Genomic DNA, 19,305 nt, shown 5'->3' with positions numbered 1-19,305 from the left:
AAAAGCAGTTAGAGTCATTGGTCTTAACTGCCGAGTCATTGGTCTAGTGACAAGTCAAATTTTAAACACCTATTTTAGATACCAATTTTAACATTCACGCTCAAGAGAAGAGGATTGAATGCCCTAATACAAACAGATGTTGCTGGAGACTATAGAAGGATATCCATATATGAAAAGAATACAAAAGGGTAGAGAAATGTAATATTTCGACTTGGATATGTTAAGAAAATTTTATCATCATATGACAGTGACACAAAACAATGGAAACGTGTCATATGAACCATATCATACAAGTCTTGGCTCTAGGACTCTATTCTTTGTTTATTTTTTGTTTTTGTTTTTGTTTTTTTGTTTTTGTTTTTGAGACAGGGTTTTTCTGTATAGCCCTGGCTGTCCTGGAACTCACTTTGTAGAACAGACTGGCCTTGTACCCAGAAATCCAACTGCCTCTGCCTCCCAAGTGCTGGGATTAAAGGTGTGCACCATCACAGCCGGCTTAGGACTCTATTCTTGATAGCATAAAGAAATAACATACAAGACAGACAGCAATATCTAAATCAACTTACTGAAAAACATTCACACACATATGGTAGGAAATTCTAAATCTTGTTCAGAAGCAGTGTTATAATTCATAAAAAATATGAAGAAAAGTCATGGCATACAAATAGGGTGACATTGCTGTCAGCCTATGTTAAGATGCTTAACATAATTATGAGGACGTAAGTTATGAGGACTGGGACATAGTTGTTTTCCCTGGTCCCTAGTACTATTGATTCTCAAATCTAGCCACTTATTTAAGCTCAGTGTGATACTTTCCTTTTCTGAGCACCCTCATTACCCTCCAACTAAGCCAAACACAGTTTGCAGTTTCTAGGAAAGACTCTCCAAAGAATTTTGACCTCTAGGTTCCATTTTGCTATGGAGACATTGTTTCCAAAATTTGTCACATTTTGTTATTATCTCTGAGAACCCTTTCCTTTTCTAACAAGAGACTGAAAGGGAGTTTATGCAGAGGGGAGGAGCGATGGGGAGAAACAGTGAGTGGTAGAGGGAGTGTAAACTGTAATTAGAATATATTGAATGATTAATCTATTTTCAATAAAAAGAAAACAAAACTTCATCATCTGAGAATTGTCTTTCTTTAATGAAATTTCATTTATGATCTAGAACCTTATTTCAGAATATCTGTACTCTTTTACACAAAAGTGTATTTAAACTAGAATCATTTTTAAGGGAGAAATCACCACCATGCACAACTGAGTGTGTTTCTTCTCCTGTACCATTTTCCAGATGAAGTCTTATTACTTTGATCCTACTTCAGCCAGTCTCTCTTAGTGCTTAACAATTTTCTGTGGTATAAACACTTGAAGATGCATTATGTGGCATGACACCTGAAAATGTATTGTGTCACTGAAGCAAATATCATATATAAGCATATACATACACACACACACACACACACACACACACACACATATTTATACATACATACATACATGGATGCGTGTATCATTCCTGTTTAGAGATTATATTGGTAGAAAATTACTGCATGTTAGAACGAAAAGCAAAACGTCTGTAAGACATTCACACTGTAAAATCACACTAAAAGTTTTATTTTTAAGACTTCAAATCTCCTGAAAATTCAATGCAAATATTTTAACTTAAAAAATAAACAGCAGATTGAGCCACCTCCCGCCCCCGCCGACCTGATTTAACGCTAAAGCTGGAGTATTTTCCTTTTCTTTATAAAAGCAAATACTTAGGACTCATTTATAAAGCTACAGCTACAGAGAAGCAGCTCAGTAGAAAAAGCCGAGAATCCGAAAAACCTGCATGATTGCGAATTCATTAGCTAATCGATTTCGGATTTTATCAAAACTTGAAACTGAGGATGAATCCAGAACCACATTGTGCTCCTGGGACAACAGGAAGTTAACTCAGCCTGACAGTGCATCTCTGTTTGTGGCTCGGAGAAATCCTCAAAGAAGAGAATCTTTGGTCCCAGGGACGTCTTCTTCTTCTTTTTTTTTTTTTTTTTTTTTTTTTTTTTAAGTTTTTATTGGTTTATTTACATTTCAAATGTTATCCCCCTTCCCGGTTTCCTCTCCTTAAACCTCCCTTTCCCCCTGTAACTCAGTCCCCTCTGCATCTATGAAGTCACCCTCCCACGGACCCACCCACTCTCCTGCCTCACCCCAGCTGTTCCCTAAGCTGCGTTATCAGCCTGTCTTTCCTCTGCAGGCTCGTCCCATCCACTGCGCAGGTTTGTGACGCATTTCCTGCTGTGGCTGGTCTTGCGGAGCAGAGAGTAAAGCGGCGACTGCGATCGCGGCGGCAGCAGTGGAAGGAGGGGGGTGGGTGTGCGAACGAAGCAGTTTGAAAGTGGGTTTTCAACAGTCGGTATTCTCTAGGAAGCATATAATTTAAATGATTTGTAAAAACGAAGGGAACATAAGTAATGTCTCCATCAGACAGCATGAAGCTGCAGAGGAAAAATGGCAAAACCACAGGGACCAAAGTTTTCTTTCTGATTACCCCACGCATCACCCCTTTGTGAAGTAGTTTATGCAGAAACAATGAAATCATCGATGGTAAAAATTATTATGCACAAAGTATAATACTGTATTTTCTAATATAGCTTACTTTGGTATTTTAATGTCTATTTAAGACTTTAAAATTTCTTAAAATATACAACGAAGTTAGCACATACCTCACCTTTTAACAAATACTGTTTCATGGTTAGATCCTATAACAGTTGTGCATTTTGCATAATAGTATTGAATACGAATTGAAGCATATAAAGAAAAAGAAACATGAACTCCTGCAGTCTGTTACAGATAGAAAGATGGCTTACTTTAAGATAAGCAAATGGTCTACCACTGAACTATATTTTCACACACATGTAGGTTTTCGAGTTTAGATTTGGATGCCCAGACCGAATTTTATGTTTTGCTTAGTAATAACTAAAAGAATTGGGAATCACTGGACAGTTTTGTTACAAATTTGTTTATTATTTTAAAGGTAAAGCTAGCCTATGTATTCTATGACAATCATTAAATAAACACATTGCATTTACCTGTTTGTGAATGAATGTGTGTAAAACAAAAATTATTAGAACATTCATAACACTTGCAGGAGTTTTAATTTTTAGTTCTTGCTTCCAGGTATTTAACTATGACATCATATACACTTAGCAAGTTTGTTTATCTCTTGGCTACATGCCTTAGCAAGAGAAGGGGTTCTATGATTTTTCCTGTTATTCCTTAACTTTAAAGTTTCTTAAGATCTCACTATTCATTATTCCGTGATGATTTCATACAATTTTGAAAGCTAGAATATCAGTGCCCCTGATAATGCAGAAGGACTATAATCTCAGGTACTTGGGAGGATGAGGACATAGATTACAGATTTTTGTGCACCTCAAAACACCTCAAAGATTATTCCCTTAAATTTATTGAAATTTTGTCACAGAAGAACGTGATTCAGAGGTAAATGTGATACTATTTTTTCAGATATGTGTGTTGTATTTGGAATAACTATATAGATTAGGAAACTAGTAAAGGAGTATGGAAATGCATTTAAAGAAAGATAATGCTTTATAAAACAGTGAGTGGTATAAAGGGCTAAAAGAAAATTATAATACATTGAGGATTAAACAGTGAGGGCAATAGAAGAGGAGGAAAAAGGAGGGAACATAATTAAGGATAAATATTACTGGAGGCATTTTGAATAATTCATATGGAAAGTGACTACTCTAAAAGTGTCCTTAATATGTATATACACATACCAATATTTAAACAAAAGGGTTAAGTGATAACAGAATAACCATTTCTTTACTGGACACTACAAGCTGACAAATATAAAATCTAATACCAGAAATGTGTTACCTCTTTGTATTGGCTTGTTTTCTAGGGAGATCCTATTCATTGCAATGCTATTGTTAAGGATCTTGGTTACACTGCCGAATATGGAAGTACAGCCCTTTAGCTGAACACAATACATTCATAAGTTATAGAACAGTGGGAAATCAATATAGAATTTACCTGTAAGCTTGATCCCTAATGAATATCTTTCATGGCAGTGGAAGCAGTTCTATGCCACCAGAGGAGGAAAGAAATCAATCACACTATGTTTTGAATCCCGGTGATTAAAGTGACTGTCCTGCTAAAAAAAGCCAATTGATACAATTATTACATGAATTTCATGGATGTACTCAATAGTTTTCTATTCGGCTATAAGGTCCACTCCAAAACACTTAACTCTTATTGCTATTAAGGCCAGAAACCTGTGGGTAGACAGACACAATACCCTTGGAAAGTATCTATGATTATTGCTCTGTTCATAGTATTTAATCGATTCCTAATAGCTCAGTCTCACAGATTGGCACGTCTTTCAATCTTCTACAGTGTCTAGAATTAAGAAATATATATATATATATATATATATATATATATATATATATATATATATATATATATAATGCCTAGGCATAGTTACTTTCGTGGAATAGGAAAAGCAGAAGGACAGTAAAGATGACGAGGTGGTCATGACAATGGAAGGAAATCTGCAACTGATGGTAGTAAGAAGATGAGGAGAAGGATGATCCTGTAGGAGGACCAGCAGTCTCAATTAATTAGCATTCATGTGGGTCCTGGACAACTGGAACAGGGTTTATCCCAAAAGCAGTTGTTTGTATGTGAGTTATGTGTTACTAGCTGGGCTTTCTTGCCTGGCCTCTATGGGAGAAGAAGAACCTATCCTTGGAGAGATTTGAAGTGCCATGGTTGCAGGAGATACCCCAGTTGAGGAGCTTAGCTGCTCATAGGAGAAGGAGGAGGAGGGTAAGAAGCAATGTGGGAATGGGCGACTTGGAGGCAGACAAAAAGCAAAATTAAATTAAAAAAAATATAAAACATTGATACCTTTACATCAAAAGAAACTTTTAATCATAAATATAGTAATAAATACAATAAGGTTCGATATATAAATTAAAGTTAGTTTAGGCTAGATTGAATATACCTAGGAATTTGTAGACTTATTTATCAAAGACCTCTCATCTATAAAATATGTTGGTATTTATTTAATAAGTGGATATTAGCAAAAAATGAAGCAAACAAACAAACAAACAAAACAGTACAGAATACCGAAGATACACAGAAGTCATGTCAACAAGCTGAAGTGCCCAAGACAGGATGCCTCAGTCTTACTGGAGAGAGAAGAATGCAATCACAAGGAGAGAGGGTGGGAAGGAAAGTGTACTGGAAGGGAAAGTGTACAGGATGGAGGGAGTGGAGGTGGATTGGGGAGGTAAACTGATCTGGTATTGGGTGAGGGAAAAGGACTGAAGCCCTTAGGGCCGGCAGAAAGAATGTAAACAGGCAACCACAAGAAATAGGAGGTTGTGGGGAATCCCTCAGAATGAACTAGAGACCTGCGAGGTGAGAGACTCCCATGACTCAAAGGGAAGGACTTTAGATGTAATGCCCTACAGTAGGGAGAGGGAACTTATAGACCTCACCTCAAGCAGAAAGATAGGAGAACATGAAGTGAGGGATAGGGTTGCCATCCCACAGTCACACTTCTGACCCATAATGGTTTCTGTCTGAAAGAATTACAGTGATGGAAATGGAGAGCGCCCTGAGGAAAATAAGGTCCAGCAACAGGCCCAAATTGGGATCCAAGTCAAGCCGAGGTCCCAACGCCTGACACTTTTACTGAGACTATGGAGATCTAACAAAAACAGACCTAACATGACTGCCCTATGAAAGATCCAACAAGCAGCTGTAAGAGTCAGATGCAGATATTTGCTCCCAACCAATGGACAGAAGCAGCTGACCCCTATTGTTGAATTACGGAAAGCTGAAAGAAGCTGAGGAGAAGGATGATCCTGTAGGAGGACCAGCAGTCTCAATTAATCTGGACCTCCCCAATCTCTCAAACACTGGGCCACCAAACAGCACCATACACCAGCTGATATGAGGCCCTCAACACAATACAGTAGAGGACTTCCTGGTCTATGTTCATTCAGAAATGATGCCCCTAACCCTCAAGAGACTGGAGGCCCCAGGGAGTTTTGAGGTCAGGTAGGGTCAGGTCGAGTTCATCCATGTAGTGACAGTGTGAGGAGGGAAGGGAAGGAGGTGTGGGATGTGGAACGGTGAGAGGGTGGATGGGTCAGGGAATTGAATATGGAGTGTAATATATACATTAAAATAAAATAAAATCTTAAAAAATCTGTAGAAGCTTGATGATAGCCATAGACAAATCATTAAACATATATCTTTGAGACAGATTCCTTTAAGCTAAGAAGACCTGTCTAATCTTATCATTTTTATATTATATAAAAAATAAGGTACAATTTGAAAAACAAATGAAACTCAAGAAGAAGGAATACCAAACTGTGGAGATTTTGATCCTTCTTAGAAGGGGGGAAAATACCCATGGAAGGAGTTACAGAGACAAAGTTCAAAGCAGAGACTTAAGGACTGAACATCCAGAGACTGCCCCACCTGGGGATCTATCCCATAAACAACCACCTAACCCAGGCACTATTGTGGATGCCAACAAGTGCTTGCTGACAGGAGCCAGATATGGCTGTCTCCTGAGAGGCTCTGCCAGTGCCTGACAAATACAGAAGTGGATGCTCACAGACCACCATTGGATGGAGCACAGGATCCTCAATGAAGGAGCTAGAGAAAGGACCCAAAGAGCTGAAGGGGTTTGCAGCCCCCCTAGGAGGAACAACATGAACTAACCAGTACCTCCAGAGCTCCCTGGGACTAAACAACCAATCAAAGGAAACACGTGGTGGGACTCATGGCTCTAACTGCATATATAGCAGAGGATAGCCTAACAGGTTATCAACACAAAGAGAGGCCCTTGGTCCTGTGAAGGTTATCTGCCCCAGTATAGGGGTATGTCAGGGCCAGGAATTAGGAATGGGTAGGTTGGTGAGGAGGGGAAGGGGGGAGGGGCAGGGGATGTGGTTTTTAGAGGGGAGACTAGGAAAGGGATAACATTTGAAATGTAAATAAAGAAAATATATAATAAAAAGATATAATTATAAAAAAGTATTTAGTACCTTTTCTGTATGCTGCCTGAATAAAGAGCATTTGATGTTTTGATAGACACTTGAGAGTACATGTGAGATTTGGAAAGCTTATAAGTATAAAATAATAGACAGTGAATTATGCTGTGTCATTGGTTCACCTTGCCACTCTTTGCTCATCTTTGTTGAGCTTTTCAGATGTTGGTTTTCATTGACAACACTTTGGCATTGGTTCTCCTACATACTTCATTGATCACAATGTGATGTGACTTAGTAAAGAGAAATGCACCAAAAAAGTTCTGGTGGTCTTCTGGCGACCTCTTTCTACTTCTGCAGACTCTAAGACAGACAGTTTTGCCTAGTTGGCTTATACCATATGATAATCTTAATAACGGTGGTGAAAGATATGGCAAGGATTCTTTAACCTTAGTAAAGTGGGATGCAAAGCATATGATCTTATTTATCCTAATGTGACATCAGCCAAGATGGATGTAAGTAATGTGCCTGTTATTTAAAACAACTTTTTAAAATATACGATTATATAAGAGACCAAAATTTTAAAGCAAGAACACATACACAAGAAAATATATAAATGGAACTAGTGCTATTAAAAACATCAAATTCTCCAGATAATGCCTGTAGCATTTAGGAAAAAGAGAAATGTAAATGTGACAAGTGTATAAGTGCAGAAACAGACTGCAGGTAATTTGCATTTCAGCTTTGTACATATTTTTCTAAATGTTTCACAATAGAAAACTATGAAATGAAAGAATCCATACACATTACTATCATATTAAGCAAAATGTTTCCTCATGATTACTAAAACCTCCTTTCTCCTCATATTTAGGCAGAGATATTTTAAGTGGAGTTGCAGAATTTTTTTAAAAAGGTGTAGCAAATAACATTTTAAATAATCTATAATGTCCAAATCAATTGCCCCTCCAAAAAATAAAACCTGAAGTTAAAATACTTATTAAAATCATGAATTATTCATTTGAAAGACAATAATAAATGAAATTCACTTAAAATAAAATAATCACAGGCTGTTTTCTTTTACAGAGTTTGGCCTGCTTGAAAAATTGCAGCCTTCCTTTTTAATTAAGAAATGCCCTGAAAACTGTTGGTTGTTTAGAGAAAATTTCAATATCCAGAATTAACATTAGCAGGTTTGAGAATTGGCAAGTTCATGCAGAGTATGTGCCCACTGTGATATAGTAGGAAATACACACATGGCCAAATGTCTGTTCAGTATTACTTATTTGTTTTAAGGAATGTTGCAGTAATAATGTGCAGCCAATGTTCTCTACATTAACCTCTTATTCGCTGGATAATTTAGGTAAATAATAGAGTGAAATGGAGGTATTATTTTACTGTATTTATTACTATATTTAGTATTTGTTACTTTATAGTACTACATAGTATTATATTTATATATACTATTTTATATATTACTATATTAATATACTTACTTATTATTATTTTTATTATATTAATCTATATGGGTGAAGAAAAAGTACAAAGATGAAGGGAAGGAAATAAGAGACTTGAGAGTGTGGCTGTTCAGAGAATTACATTTATGTGGATTAGAAAGTAATGGAAGATAATGGAGAGTTTAAGTGATATAATTACTACTATTAACATGCTTTATTTGTAGGTAGTAAGCTGCATAATATCTATGATATGAAATACCTACTTCCAAAATACTGTAATTCTTGAGTAAGACGTATGAAAAACACAATGTAATGATTCAGATAAATCTGCGTATAAAGGAACCTGTTCATACAAATCACTTCCCCTTAACATACATTTGTCACGCTCTGGAAAGTAGAATTACTGTATGTCTATGTGGAATCCTTGGCTGAAGCTTGCTTTATGTGTGTGACACTGAATATGTGCTCCCTGTGTTTATATTGTTCCACTATATGTGTAGAACTTACAGAAGAACAACACAGATTTTTCCCATTTTTTCAAAATTTAAATCCAGTATTCAGAAAAATAATATTTAAATTTGAGAAGGAATTCTTAGGTCAGCTTTATAGCTGGAGTTGTGAGAAATTGTAGGGTTCTACAAAGTGTTTATAAGTATGAATGTTGAATTATATACACTTGATACTTTTTGGTATAATATCAAAATATATAGGCTGGATATATGGCTCATTAAGTAATATGCTTACCTTTAGATATGAGCACATGAATTTTTTTCTCTACAATACGGAACACCAGATATAAGGGCATGGTCCCTACTTTATATGTGTCAGGGACCTCATACCTGCTAGTGCATGCTGCTTGGATGGTGGTTCAGCATCTGAGAGATTGCAGGGGTCCAGGTTAGTTGAGATTGCAGTTTTTTCAGTGAAATCACCTTCCTCCACAAATCCTTCCAGCCTTTCACTAATTCAACCACAGGGGTCCCCAGCTTCTATCCATTGGATGAGTGAAAGTTTCTGCTTCTGTCTTGGTCAGCTGCTTGTTGTGCCTCTCAGAGGACTGTTCCTGTCTGTAAGCACACAACAACATTAGTAATAGTGTCAGGTCTTGGAGCCCCTTGAGATGTATCCCAAATTGTGCCAGTCACTGGACTTCCTTTCTCTCAGTCTTTTATCCATTTTCCCCCTGCAGTTCTTTTAGATAGGAATAATTCTGGGTCAGAGTTTTTGACTGTGGAATGGCAACCCCATCCCTCCACTTGAGGCATTATCTTTCTACTGGAAGTGGACTCTACAAGTTTCCTCTCCCCAGTGTTGGGCATTTTATCTAAGGTGTCTCTTTTTGAGATAGGGAACTGTCTGGTCTGGCCTTAGTGAGTGAAGAGGCATCAAATATTGAGGCTCCAGGGAGTGGCGAGTCCTGGTAGGATATGGAGGGATATCTTCTTGGAGACACAGGAGTTGGAATGGGGTCCAGAACTGTCAGAGGATGAACCAAGAAGGGGATAATGACTGAACTGTAAAAAAAAAAAAAAAAAAAAAAAAAAAAAAAAGAAGAAGAAGAAGAAGAAGAAGAAGAAGAAGAAGAAGAAGAAGAAGAAGAAGAAATAAGACACCTAAATAAACAAACAAAAAAACAGATTAAAGATAATTTTTTAAAAAACTCTCCAAAAAGTAACTACTCATAAAAGCCTGACACAGATGCTCTCTGCATAAAATACAGGTAGCTCAGGCAGCTCAGAACTAATTTTTTTAATAACTTAAAAATGCTTAGCCAGATCACTAACATATCCCCAAACTTCACCTAATTCACAGTTTATATCAGAAATCAGAAATCCCCAAATCACTAACACTTCAACTGTGTCCCAATGTCCCTGGTTACTTGACATTTTTAAATTCTTGTGCACACACTCCTGTCTGAACTGCTAGACTAGCCACCAGCCTCCATTATTGTTACTTCATTCCTTTGATATCATTTTACCTTTGTTTATTTGATTTTTCTCAAAGAATCAACCAAATGAGGAGCTGGTTCTTTGAGAAAATCTACAAGATAGAGAAACCCTTAGCCAGACTCACTAGAGGGCACAGGGACAGCATCCTAATTAACAAAATCAGAAATGAAACGGGAGACATGACAACTGTCCTGAGGAAACCCAAAACACAATCAGATCCTTCTACAAAAGGTTTTACTCAACAAATCTGGAAAACCTGGATGAAATGGAGAAATTTCTAGACAGATAACAGATACCAATGTTAAAGCAGGATCAGGTTAATGATCGAAACAATCTTATATCCCCCAAAGAAATAGAAGCAGTCATTGATAGACTCCCAACCAAAAAGAGCCTAGGGCCAGATGGGTGTAGTGCAGAATTCTATCAGACCTTCAAATATCTAATTCCAGTTCTTCTCAAACTATTCCACAAAATAGAAATAGAAGGAACTCTACCCAATTCATTCTATGAAGCCACAATTACTCTGATACCTAAAACACAGAAAGACCCAACAAAGATAGAGAACTTCAGACCAATTTCCATTATGAATATCAATGCAAAAATACTCAATAAAATCTTGCAAACCAAATCCAAGAACACATCAAAATGATTATCCATCATGACCATGTATGTTTCATTCCAGGGATGCAGGGATTGTTTAATATACGGAAATCTATCAACGTAATCCACTGTATAATCAAACTCAAAGACAAAAACCACATGATCATCTCGTTAGACACGGAGAAAGCATTTGACAAAATCCAACACCCATTCATGATAAAAGTCTTGGAATGATCAGGAATTCAAGTCCCATACCTAAACATGATAAAAGCAATCTACAGCAAACCAGTACTCAACATCAAAGTAAATGGTGAGCAGTTGGAAGCATTCCCACTAAAATCTGGGACTAGACAAGGCTGCCCACTTTCTCCCTACCTATTCAACATAGTATTTGAAGTCCTAGCCAGAGCAATTTGACAACAAAAGAAGATCAAGGGGATACAAATTGGAAAGGAAGAAGTCAAAATATCACTTTTTGCAGATGATATGATCATATATATAAGATGACTCTAAAAATTCCACCAGAGAACTCCTGAACCTGATAACAGCTTCGGTGAAGTAGCTGGATATAAAATAAACTCAAACAAGTCAATGGCCTTTCTCTAGACAAAGGATAAACAGGCTTAGAATGATGGACAAAGTTTGGATCTGAGACTAAAGGATGGACCATCCAGAGACTACCCCACCTGGGGATCCATCCCATAATCAGCCACCAAATGCAGACATTATTGCGTAAGCCAGCAAGATATTGGTGAAAGCACCCTGATATAGCTGTCTCTTGTGAGGCTATGCCAGTGCCTATGAAACACAGAAGTGGATGCTCACAGTCAGATATTGGTATTGCACAATTTATATGTCCCTGTACAGGGGAAACACCAGGGCGAAGAAGTGGGTGTGGTTGAGTAGGGTAGCAGGGAGGGTGTATAGGGGACTTTAGGGATAGCATTTGAAAAATGTAAATGAAGTTAATACCTAATAAAAATTGGAAAAAAATTATGTTAGAATTTAAAAAAGTGTGACCATCCCTGATAGAATGGGAAAAACTGCTTGAGTTACAAAAATGCATGCAGTGAGGATTCAACATGAATTACAAGCTCGAATTACAAGCTCGTAATTTGAGAGGAAAGAAGGATAGACTTGGGGCAAGTTATTGGTCAAAAAAAAAAAAAAAAGCATGCACTCTAAGTTGGGCCTGAGTTCACTGATCTTGTGACCTAGGGATAAGGTAGCAGGTTTTCTATGGGCTCCAGGAAACACTCAGCTCATAAAAAATATTTTTTTATGAGTATAAGAACAGAGAACAAATGATTAGCCACCTTAGGTGATCTGAACTTCAAAAATAAGATGGAAGATATGCAAACTGCTCCTGAGTAAATACAGATGGTTGTCAACCAAGCACAGGCTTTAACGTGCTACTATAGACTTGAACTATTCAAACTTTGTTAATCAATGACTAAATAATTACTGGTTTAAGGTCACAAATATAGATTTTAATCTGTGTTTGAAGATTATCTTTTGCTAGTGACTGTCTCTAGGGCATGTGTAAGTTGTGGATGTGAGATAATTTTCTTTTTAGTAAAGCACTTTTGTCTTAATTGATCTAAATAGCTGTTGAGAGAAAAACCAAATTGCTGAAACTTGGCAGTTGTTTCAACCATTCTGTTTGTTTGTTTGTGTGTTTGGACCTCCATACCCTGTCTTATCACTGCCTACCATAGGCAGCAATTTCTGTCATTATCTGGACCAGCATCCTGCAGCTGCTCTTACCACTAACTCATGCCATTGTGACTTGCAGACTTCTGCAGTTTTCCCTGCAGTGTCATAGTTGGTCTTTGACACATATATTAATGTTGGACACATCATATTGCATGTCAGGCACTAACATGGTTTGTGTGCAAAAACTTCACTAATTCTCCCAGAATCATTCCTCTTATATCCTCTTCAATTCTTCAATTATCCTCTACTTCAATGTCTGAACTGATTCCTATAATGTCTGAATTGATGTATCTGGCCTCTTCTTCTACCCTATTAATCACCCTACTTTTGTAATTTAAGCATCCCCCTTAGCTTATATCTAGAAAGGTCTTTAGAGTTCAAAATCTCCAGAGGTGGGGAGTGATTATTGTACATTTGAAGAGTGTATATGGCTGTGAAAATTATAGTGGAAACTTTTCCCAAACTACTTGTAAAATAATTATTTAATTATTTTTATATTTCTCTAATGCCATCATATTTTATAATTAGTTCTCAACATCATACCAACTAATGAATCATGCTATCTGTGTTATGCCTTTACTGTACAAAATAAATGATCAATATCTTTGAGGAGCCACATGACAACTACTCACAATCTTCCAGTCAGAAAAAGTAGATGTAGATTATGCCTGATGGTGAAATCTGACCTCAAGAATTGCCAGGAGTGTGTCCCCTTCCAAGTTCATGTGGTTGTTTTTTAGGTTCTCATCATGAACTTTCAGGATTAATTCCCTTGTTAGTAAATAAAATATTTTAATAATTAATGCAAACTATTTATAATAGCCATGCATGTTAAATTATTTTTCCAGACAATTTAATATGATGGCTTTGATAACGAAACTAGTCAAACAACTGATAAGAATAGAAATTTAAGACTTCATACATATATTAATAAAATGTAAGGAAAATAAAATTAGGCTATAGGGAGGGCTCAGTTCATATATTAGCCATTGGGAATACGAAGATCTAGGTACAATCCCTAGTTAAATCATATAAATATAAAAATCTGTCAAGCATAGGGCTAGTGAAATATAGTTTTATAGGATTTGGAGGTGTATTTAGGTGTCTACAAGAGAAGTCTACACAAGATTAAAGCAATGGAAACATTTTTATTAATGAGCCAGTAGCTACATTCTGTGTTCTGTATTTTTTTCCTAGGATGAGATTTTTCAACACATCACCTATAGCTTGGGTTGATATATTTATATTTATCAGAAACAGCCAGAACTAAAAATTCAGAAAAACAAAAAAAAAAAAAGCAAAACAAAGCAAAACAAATCAAAACAGTACAAACCAAACAAACAAAACACAGTTAATATATTTAGAGACTTTTCCAGAACTATACACTTAGAAAGAATACATCTTATTTGTTTTCTTAACTGGTGGTGCTGTATACTTGTTGAGTTTTATGACCTGAACAATATTCCCATCAGTAATTCAGTTCTGGTAAGAGCTGGTGGCTCATAGAAGACTGATAGCCTCTCAAAGAGGTAGAATTAAAAGTTTGTTTATGGTTTAATTCACAACTGGTATACCCAAAATAATATATTGCATTTAAATCAGAAACTAAAAATTATAGAATTAATAAAGGGAGTATAGGATGACAGCTGTCAAGGTCTTAAACCCTTAAAAGCCATGTTAACATATGTATGTATGAACACTCATGTTTATCTTACCACAAAAACAACAAGAAGTCAATAGAAATCCTATGTGAGATTATTAAATTATACAAGTATGTTTCTTGTTTTTTATGGCCATGGCAATGTAAAATAACCTAATAAGCTGATGCACTGTATTTATATATCTTTTTGCCATGTAAGGCTAGGTGGTATTGCAACTTCCATGGGGATGTTGACAGTGTGCATAGAAACAATTGGCCACAGGTTTCAAATCATTAGATGCCTGCAGTTGGGATATGCTGCAATACAGAGATATTCTTAGAGTATATGAGCATGCATACCCTTTCATATACCATAATCCTGCCTTCTTGTTATATACAATAAATAGCTTTATACAATAAACTGGTTCCTTGATCCTGTTATGTTAAAGAAATTTACAAAAGTTCCCAAAATACGCAGTACTTTCCATCTGAGCTACATTGTCCACTCAAACTCACGTTACATACATGAGACTATCCTTTAATTTGCTTGTCATTCAAAGTTGATCAAGCCCTGATGCTTAGAAGAACACAAAGAAAAAAATGATATATATTCCAACAGGTAAAGTTACCCATAAATAAAAGGAGACAGCTTGTTATAGAAATATTTTCCAGTGGCTAGCAGATTGGTGGATGAAAACTATCATGTAGGTGATAGTTTCCTGCATCTACTCTGCTGAAATGACCCTAGAAAGACAAAACATTGCAACTGATATATTCATAATATTTTTTGATCCACAATTTTCCCCATGTTATCCCATTTCTAATCACTGATAAACATAGTAACACAAAGACAAAAAACAAAAACAAACAAAAACAAACAAACAAACAAACAAACAAACAAACAAACAAACAAATAGCCATTAAGAAAGAAATGGAGAAATCATAGCCTGTAGAAAGACATTTCAGCAAATGGAGTGATGTATTTTCAAATCATGCCAGAAGTGACTATCATCAAGAATATGCAAAATAGCAGTATTGCATTTACAGAGGCATGACTTACCTAAAAACAGCATGTCCATCTATTCAGTTAATAAATATTGAATTTTGCTATTGGTGTAACACCATCAAAAAATTGGTGAATATCTGGATAGTATTTATATACAAGAGGCACAATACCACAGTTTTCAAGTATTTTTTAACATGGTTCCTGAATACAGCCTGTGTATTGTCCAGTAGAAATTATTATTTAGTTTAATTAGGCTAAGTACTGATGGTGTCCTGTCTGTAATGCTACAGGATTTTATGTTTATCTAACTCATTCTTTAAATTCCCTTCATATTTCCTTGAAGGAGAGTGCTTGATGTCCTTGGTTGATTACTCATATCTACAACCACTGTGGATAACAATCTGGTGGTTTCTTAAAAAAATTGGATATTGTTCTACCTGATGATCTAACTGTAATACTCCTGAGCATATACGCAAAAGATGCTGCACTGTAGGACAATAATACTTGCTCCAATATACTAATAGTTCTTTCATTCATAATTTCCACAAACCAGAGTGCCCTCACCTGAAGAATACATACGCAAAATGAGGTTAACTTACATAATAGAATACTCTAAGTTATTTAACAAAAAAAGACATCATGAATTTTTCAGGCAGATAGATGGAACTAGAAAATTTCATACTTACAGAGGTCACCTGGATGCAAAAGAATATGCATAGTGTATACTCACTGAGAAGTGGATCTCAGCCAGAAAGTATAGGATATCCATTCCATATTCCACAAACACAAAAAGAGCTGAAGGAGAGGGTAAGAACAAGAGAGGATCTTTGAATATCACCTACAAAAGGACAATAAGACATTCTTAGGTGCAGATGAAAGGAAACGACTTGGTGGAAGAGGAACTTGCAAAATTTTAGAGAAGGAATATCATAAGTTGGATAAATGGAGATGTTTGATAAATTGTTATAAATTCCTTAGTTCTAGTCAGGCTATTGCAAACTGACTTCAAGATGTATGTTTAACATGTTGCCTTTGCTATCTTTGTTTATGTTACAGCTATTTAAAGAAATTGATTTATACAAAAAATCTGTGATATCCTGTAAATGTGTACTATAAAAAATCAAAAAATAAATATTCTACACACTGTGTGGACCCTACTCATGGTTTAATATTTTATTTTTGATGTTCAATCTCCAAATCATAATATAAGTTTAAAACTTAGTAATGTGAAAGCTGTAAAATTCTAATTTTATAAAGCCCAAAGTATAAACTTATAAAGAGAATTATGTCAAGACAATTAATGGTCAGGTACCTTAAAAAAGACTAAATTTGTTAGTGTTATTAGAACTATGCTTTCAGTTATATCAGTTACATAAGTAATTTACTAATTGGGAAAAGCTTTATTTCATCTTCTGTAGATGTTTTCAAGATTTAATCTCAAGCAAAAACTAAGACAAATAAAGTTGGTTTAAAATGAGGTATTCTTAATTGATGGCATTCAAAACTCTTTGGAAATAACAGAGATCTGCTAACCATTGCAGTAAAGTGCCTAATGAAGAAAAAAATGCCAAAATAAAAAATCCAAAAATAAGACTCTTTAATAGTTAACAATTTCAGTTCCTTGCAGCAGTTCTCTGAACATTTTGAAAGAAGAGGATGCCACCAGTATTGTGGTACTGGTAACTATTAGACAAAATTGTCCTTTTCCTCTAGATACCTAGATGCCTCATAATGGTGGTCCAGTCTCTTAGTTGTTTTGTTTTATTATTTTTTGTTTGTTTGTTTGTTTTTCTTTTTATGTCAGGACAATCTCTCAGATCTTCTTGGTCTAGACACTTAAACCTGATGCTTTCTTTTGTTGCAATTTAAGAAAACAATGTTCAGATAGTGGAAAACTATCTTATTTCACTTGATAAAAGGAATATTTTGTATAGACTTCCCGTTCAAATTATTCTGTCAGAAATTTGATGTTTATGACTAATTTTAGCCTTATCATTTCAGCAATTGCTGCCTACTCAGGAAGTTTCATATGTAAAACAGGTCCTGGATTTCCTTTTTGTATGTTTGTTTGTTTGTTTCAGTTTTTCTAGAGTTTCTAGGTCCCCTGAAGAGAAAGGCAAACAAACAAAATGGTTTATTTAGGTCACAGGTTTCACTTTAAACAGATAAAAATTACATTGTAAAAATCTGCTCCAGATAGAAACCCTAGGAAAGAAATCTGGAACCATAGATGCGAGCATCAGCAACAGAATACAAGAGATGGAAGAGAGAATCTCAGGTGCAGAAGACTCCATAGAGAACATCAGCACGACAATCAAAGAAAATACAAAATCCAAAAGGATCCTAACTCAAAACATCCAGGAAATCCAGGACAAAATGAGAAGCACAAACCTACGGATAATAGGAGTAGATGAGAATGAAGATTTTCAACTCAAAGGACCAGCAAATATCTTCAACCACATTATAGAAGAAAACTTCCCAAACCTAAAGAAAGAGATGCTCATGAACATAAAAAAGCTTACAGAACTCCAAATAGACTGGACGAGAAAAAAAATTCCTTCCGACACATAATAATCAGAACAACAAATGCACTAAATAAAGATAGATTACTAAAAGCAGTAAGGAAAAAAGGTCAAGTAACATATAAAGGCAAGCCTATCAGAATTACACCGGATTTTTCACCAGAGACTATGAAAGCCAGAAGGGCCTGGACAGATGTTATACAGAAACTAAAAGAACAAAATTTCCAGCCCAGGCTACTATACCCAGCCAAACTCTCAATTACCATAGATGGAGAAACCAAAGTATTCCACAACAAAAACAAATTCACACATTATCTTTCCACGAATCCAGCCAATTCAAAGGATAATAACAGAAAAAAACCAATACAAGGAAGGAAACCACGTCCTAGAAAAAGCAAGAAGGTAATTCCTCAACAAACCTAAAAGAAGACAGTCACAAGAACAGAACACCAACTCTAACAACAAAAATAAAAGGAAGCAACAATTACTTCTCCATAATATCTCTTAATATCAATGGACTCAACTCCCCCAATTAAAAGACATAGACTAACAGGCTGGCTACAGAAACAGGACCCAACATTTTGCTGCTTACAGGAAACTCATCTCAGATAAAAAGATAGACACTACCTCAGAATGAAAGGCTGGAAAACAATTTTCCAAGCAAATGGTAGGAAGAAACAATCTGGAGTAGCCATTATAATATCTGATAAGATTGACTTCCAACCCAAAGTCATCAAAAAAGACAAGGAAGGGCACTTCATTCTCATCAAAGGTAAAATCCTCCAAGAGGAACTATCAACTCTGAATATCTATGCTCCAAATACAAGGGCAGCCTCATTCATTAAAGATACTTTAGTAAAGCTCAAAGCACACATTGCACCTCACACAATAATAGTGGAAGTCTTCAACACACCACTTTCACCAATGGACAGATCATGGAAGCAGAAACTAAACAGGGACACAGTGAAACTAACAGAGGTTATGAAACAAATGGATCTGACAGATATCTACAGAACATTTTATCCTAAAACAAAAGGATATACCTTCTTCTCAGCACCTCACGGTACCTTCTCCAAAATTGACCACATAATTGGTCACAAAACAAGCCTCAACATATACAAAAATATTGAAATTGTCCCATGCATCCTATAAGATCACCATGGACTAAGACTGATCTTCAATAACAAAATAAATAATAGAAAGCCAACACACACGTGGAAACTAAACAACACTCTTCTCAATGATTCCTTGGTCAAGGAAGGAATAAAGAAAGAAATTAAGGACTGTCTGGAGTTTAATGAAAATGAAGCCACAACATACCCAAACTTATGGGACACATTGAAAGCATTTCTAAGAGGAAAACTCATAGCTCTGAGTGCCTCTAAAAAGAAACTA

General features: G+C 35.9%; 1 long non-coding RNA gene across 16 annotated transcripts in view; it reads right to left on the bottom strand.

Annotated features, from left to right (window-relative positions):
- The window catches only part of LOC115031543 (uncharacterized), a 513,648-nt gene that overhangs the window by 65,257 nt on the left and 429,086 nt on the right, over positions 1-19,305 (bottom strand). For 14 of the 16 annotated variants that reach the window (XR_015047929.1, XR_015047933.1, XR_015047920.1 and 11 more), the window contains 3 exons: positions 16,119-16,183; positions 9,318-9,545; positions 4,044-4,164 (listed from right to left, as the gene is read on the bottom strand). This is a non-coding gene — a long non-coding RNA (uncharacterized LOC115031543). The remainder of the gene's footprint in view (positions 1-4,043; positions 4,165-9,317; positions 9,546-16,118; positions 16,184-19,305) is intronic. The other 2 variants (XR_015047930.1, XR_015047928.1) reach the window with 2 other exon arrangements.

This window comes from Mus caroli, unplaced genomic scaffold (assembly GCF_978045245.1).
Source record: "Mus caroli unplaced genomic scaffold, Mus_caroli_1 scaffold_8, whole genome shotgun sequence".
Taxonomy (NCBI): domain Eukaryota; kingdom Metazoa; phylum Chordata; class Mammalia; order Rodentia; family Muridae; genus Mus; species Mus caroli.
Note: the sequence above shows the minus strand (reverse complement) of the source record. Positions and strands in the feature narration are given on the sequence as shown.